The sequence below is a fragment of the Etheostoma spectabile genome, chromosome 14, assembly GCF_008692095.1.
Source record: "Etheostoma spectabile isolate EspeVRDwgs_2016 chromosome 14, UIUC_Espe_1.0, whole genome shotgun sequence".
In the NCBI taxonomy this organism is placed as follows: domain Eukaryota; kingdom Metazoa; phylum Chordata; class Actinopteri; order Perciformes; family Percidae; genus Etheostoma; species Etheostoma spectabile.
The window spans coordinates 21,487,417-21,493,570 of NC_045746.1; positions in this window are offsets into that span (position 1 = coordinate 21,487,417).

A 6,154-nucleotide genomic window follows, 5' to 3' on the forward strand; every position below is an offset into this window, starting at 1 on the left:
TGCATCTATGGAAATGCCCCCTCCCCCCCCACCTGAAAGAATTACTCATCCCTCTCACTACAACACGATCCCTCCACTCAAAAAACTCCAACCGCCTCCTCCTCCCCAGAACTAAGCTCAGCACCATAGGTGATGGTGCATTCTGCTCTGCCGCTCCTCGGACTTGGAATGCCCTCTATTACTATTGACTCTTGACTATTGAGACTTTAAAAAAAAGGACTAAATACATTTCTTTTTAGCAGAACTTATGAGTTTTAACCTTGCACAAAAATGTCGTTGCACTATTTATAGATATGTTCCACTGATCAGAAATCAGAAATCAGAAATCAGAAATACTTTATTGATCCCCGAAGGAAAACTCTGTGTTGCAAATATTATAAATATCAGACTAGAAATACAAATAAAGAAATATAAGGAGTGTGGCTATGTACGGTATTTACATAAAGGAATGTTATTATACATTATTAACATAATTAACATAATTAAGGAATTGCAATGGTGAAATGTAAAATAATAATAATAATAATTGTAGTAGTTGAGAATTGCACACATGTCAGGCCAGTGTTATTGCACAAAACAGATAATACAGATAATATTGTCCAGTTTCAACCTCTCTAAGTGTCTGTGTGTCAGACATTTAGAGGGAGGAGTTAAAACGTTTGATGGCCACAGGCAGGAATGACTTCCTGTGGCGCTCTGTGGTGCATTTTGGGAGAATGAGTCTGTCACTGAAAGTGCTCCTGTGATTGAGCAACAAGCCATGGAGTGGGTGCGAGATGTTTTTTACCTTGCTTTTATGATCTTACCTGTAGCACTTTTAGATTAGTTTAAATGTAAAGTGCATTACAGATCAAATGTATTATTATTTATTATTAAACGTAACATTTTACTTCTCAATCAACAGCAACATTTTGTGGGACTTGATCATTACGTCAATAAACAACAGAGTATTATATAACAGTTCTTTCAAAACACATTTGTTGTTGCAAATTAATGACAGGGGACAGGGTTGTGCTATCTTTCCACCTATTCTTGTCTCAACATGTAATGTGTACATGTGTCAGCCCTGTAGCCCGACCTCCTTACCTTCTCTCTTATTGTATACCAATATAATGTTGCCAAAATGTTCTTTATTGGCCCATACCAAATAATCCAACCTTGTAAGTGGTTTTCCCTCAAAGTAGTCTTTTTTATTGATAGATGCGTACATCTGTGCAATTGAGCTAATTCAGTTTACTCACTTCCCATTTGGGTCTACGTTTTTCTAATCTTAATACAATACTCGTAGGTTTGAGACAAAAATATCAACAATTAACTTATGCGTTACTACATGGACAAACACACCATCTGATTATTTCTGAATGCTGTAGACTCATAAGCTTGAGATGAACCCAGCCATGGTTCCCATGGTTGCTATGGTCACATGGTGGGCGGTGAGGAGCGGCAAGCTGAAAAGGATTGAAACTTTCATTTGAAGTAGCTGCAGCAAAGATGCATTCATATACACATTGGCTGTCACTCTCTCGCTCTCTCGCGCCTTGATAATGCTGGGTGACTCAGTCGCGGGGCTGAAAACAATGGTCCACTCTCCACTGGTAATTTTTGTTCTTTTTATTTATTTATGTTTTAGAAAGAGGAAGACAATTTCATGCATGATGTAAATCAGAGAAGGCAGCAGCCACTAAAGGTGTTCCCATCTTATTTGCTGTAATAAGACCTATTTTCAGTGAGAATATTATACACTGTATGTTGGCCTCCTTTTTTTATTATTTAAAAACTGCATACAGGATGTTTTGTATATGTTTTTTACCTAGCTATTACGATAAGGAAGAACAATCAAAAATAAAAATCAAGCGGTATTACCATCACTTTCACTCTCTTTCCTCAACTCTGTACTTTTCAAAATAAATCTTTTGTACCTTTTTTTTTTACACTTTGATTGATTGGACAGACTATAGAGAGCCAATGTCACGCCCTTCTACTTCCGAAAAAAATATGAACGGGAGTCAATGGGAGATAATTATTTTTGGTCCGGTTCTTTGCTTTCCCCATTACTCTAATATTCGGTACTACTTTTGCTCTTACGTGTTTAACATGGGGTTTCCAGCTGATTTTGTGATCAAGAATCACACCCAGAAATAGCATAAGCTCCATTGATTATACAATCACATAATTGGTTGAATTCAACAGTCACAATGCTGCCTGCTGATGTATTCCTGTCCTGTCAACTGAACTACAGTACATGTCCCCACAATGCATCTGTCTTACTGTAGACAAGCACGTGCACACGCATATAATCAGCTACTATTCAGCTATTTAGAAGCAATCACAAAATGAGCATGCTGACCAAGCTGATACATTATTACCAGCCACATTTGGGTTATTTTTATAAACATAAAAATAAATGGGGGGGGGGGCATTCTGACAAAGTATGTAAGAGGGATGTAAGTAACTGAGGTATTACGGTGCACAGATATCTCTGCATGTAGAAATGAACAACTGTGGTCAACAAAAACACGCTGTGATTCCTATCAACGGGAAACGCAGGCAATTTCTGTAGAGGCAGCCTTTTTTTTGTTCAGCTCCATTTGCAGATTTTTCCCTAACCCCTCCCCCCCCCCCCCCCCCCCCCCCCCCCCCCCCTTCTCGCACCGGCCGGCAGGAAATAGGCATTCAATGCTTTCTAGATGACTTCCTGAAAAGGAATGAATCTCTCTAGGAAAATGAGAACAATGAATAATGAAACGCTGGATGGGATGTGCCTGACCCATGCTATTCATACAACCTGGGCTGTCGCAGAGAGCCATGTATGAAATTGAAGGTTGTGATCACAGGGCTGGAAACAGCCATGGTAGGACTATTAGAGTGAGGGGAAACAAATAGGTTTTCTGGGTGCACATATAATCATTTGATTTAAGCGGAGGCCAGAGTGCTTCAGTCAGGATAAATCTTGCATTTTGCATCTGTAAGATAGATAATGTGTTTTTCCTGTATTTATAACATCCTGCATTTCTTCCGGGAACAGTGGCATTTTCAAACTAGGCCGTTTGACAACTATTTCAGGCTGCGTAGAATTGAAAAATTGATATGGAACTTTACCAAGCCTGTGCAATATATGCCTCTGAGTGGAAGTGAACACAAAGTTCCTCGGGGGAAGGAATAATACAGTCACAAGTGAACAGACTATTTCCATGGTGAGCAGCCACTTTACGGCAGGAAAAGTGTCTTAACAACATCATGACCCCACAGAGAAAACAAATTCCAACCAATGATAGCAGATAGAGATGTATAGCGGCGGAAGGATGCCGGGGCCTGGAGATACTGTGGCTTTTGTCAGCCTGCTTCTCCGCCTCACATTAGCCTCAGCAGGACGGCCGAGAAAAGCAAGGCAGATAAAAAAAAGTGGCATGCGCCATTAAAAAAAGAAAAAAATTAAATAAAAAATGAGTCCAACCACAGCCCTCCAGCTAGCACTGCAATCCTGACATGGAGTAGTCAGCTTGAGCACTTACAAATCTTTCTAATCCCTTTCAACGTAGAGCAGCATTTGCCAGACCTCCGTTCCTCCAGGGTCTTAGAGGGAGGTAGGGAAGGAGAGAGAGAGAGAGAGAGAGAGAGAGGATACTGTAGGTCTGTCAGTTAGGGCAAGTTAGGATGTGCAAAGGACTTTTGAGAGTCACAAGGAGGAGAAGCACAGCGGCTGCTCAGTATGAAGCTCCACACTGTGCTGTAGAGCGATCATTTACCCTATGGATGTCTGGGTGGCTTACCGCCTGTGTGTTACCAAAGGCTGTGAACTGCAAGATCAAGTAATTACTGAACACTGTCAGGGCTCCTGAGTGTGTTTGTCATGTCACACATCTTTTTTTTTTATTGAAGTGAATGACTTGAGTGTTCATTTGGCTGTGTATAATCATATTGTGGGTAGTGGCAGGGGTGCCTATCTGACACCCAGCGCCGACTGCTGTGTGTTCCGGGTCACCGGGCGCTGTTCACGAATCATTGATTTTGTTGTACGACAGCAAAAGACACAAGGCGAGGCTTCGCCTCATCACCGACGTTCCCAGCGAGGCGCCAACAAACAGAAGGGGGGGGGGGACACTGTGAAGTGTCAAAACAGCCCAATTATGTTTTTGTAATAAGCCTGTGTTGCCAGGCCAGTCGTGGGAGCCACCATCCCCCGCCCTTTCAGCGCTCGCTAATTCTAACGGAGTCGCCAATTCCTATCTAATTCACTGCGTCATTTTCATCTTCAAAATGTTGGAATGGGTAATGAGATGATTGATTGAAGAGAACTGCTGTTCTGACAGAATACTGACATGGACACAGCTGGCTGCCTGTCAGAGGAGATGGCTGAATGATATATGAGTATGCTGGCTCAAAACAAAGCAAAAAAACACCCACATTTGCAAGGTGATACTGTCGTGCTCGCTAGTATCTTTGTTCACTCATTATCCGAGCAATTGAAGCATAACCAGGACCTTTTTGCCTCAAGACTGTTGATCTCTTTCACCCGTCCATGCCTTGTTTTGGTGGATTCTCTACAGTGAGGGTAAAGCAAAAGACGTGTCTCTGCTACCAAGCGAGTTTCCACAACAAAAAAATAAAAAAATCCAACATAATTAATCATTTCATTCATGATCAAAGTCCAGCTACTTCTCCAGATACGTCAGTGATGAAACACTGATGATGGACCTGAGAATGGACCACCTCATCGTCCAATCACCATCCATTTCCTCCCTTATTTTAATGAATGCTGTGTCTACAGTGGAAGCAGAGTGATGTTGGAATGCACTCCCAAACATACAATCTCATAACTCATCGCAAGCACACAGTCATTAGAGGGAGAAAAGACAATACAGCTCCACTCCATTAAAGGTTAGCATTGTAGATAGCTGCTGTTGGATGCTAATACAAGATAGTGTTCTAATTAAACTTTGAAATCTCCCCTTGCAATGTAATGTAATACAACAGCAGCACAAACTAGGGCTTAAAATATAACCAAAAACCGCACAATGTAAGCTCTGGAAGTGTATTTATTATTAAGCTTTCACAGTGGATTGCCTTACTAAATGTCCACCCTCTCTGTAAAATGTTTATGAATGAGAAAATCTATAAGGAAAGATCCATCACATGCTACTCCTATGATCTGACTGATGCCGGAGAAAAGTGGTATTGATTGATTGGAGTCTCTTTATTGTGTCTATTGATTGGATTTCGGTGTGTTGTGGATTAAGGCTACATGTCCATACTTTCCTTTCAGAGAGGGGAAAACGTGGAGAGGGGGGGGCACTTTGGGTAATGAAATGTGAGGATCTATTGAACTGGAAAAATAAATGCTTTTGAAAATATTGCTCCACAAAGCTAAATTGACGGGCTTCTGAAATTATCATTATTTATAGGAGGGGACAAGCCGGAGAAGGTGACATGGCTCATCCCGTTCAGCATTTTTCATGCAACAAGATACTACACAACGGGCTAGACTGTCTCCACATAAAAGACCGGGCCGAGAGAAAAAAAAGGGCATGCGGCAATATGCGTAAAGAAAGCAGGATCAATAACCAATCTAGGGAGCAGAAAGGGTCACGTTGAGCATGGGGAGGTTATCATATACAGCTTCTCAACAACATAATGGAGGACTCCAATGTGTTGGGACAGCTTTCAGATACAGTGTGGGTTTCAATGACAGTAGACTTAGTGGACGTTTTTTTTTTGTTAGAGGTTCATCATACCTGAAGCAGATTACCTTTCATACGCCACAACACATACAACAAAGGCAGACAAAATAAACAAGATCTGTGAAAATATACATGAACCATTACACAGTTAAGATAATATGGATAATGTCACAACACATGACAACCTACTTGATTTTGTGCGCTGAAACAGAGCTCTCTGCAGTTCTTCCAGCTGCATGGAGCCTAAGCAGTGCATTTCAACTTGGATGACTGGTGGAACAGGCTTTCAAATCTATTGGACAGCAGATCCAAAAGTGGGAGTTGCCATTGTGTTGCCCAGCCCATTCACTATAGTACAACATAGATGTAGTGCAACTAGAAAAGGTACAAGTACTGCATTCATCAAGTGTAATCAGTAATGGCGTTTTTCCATTACACGGTAGGCTACCTGGTCGTCTGAACCGCAGTGCCCCACC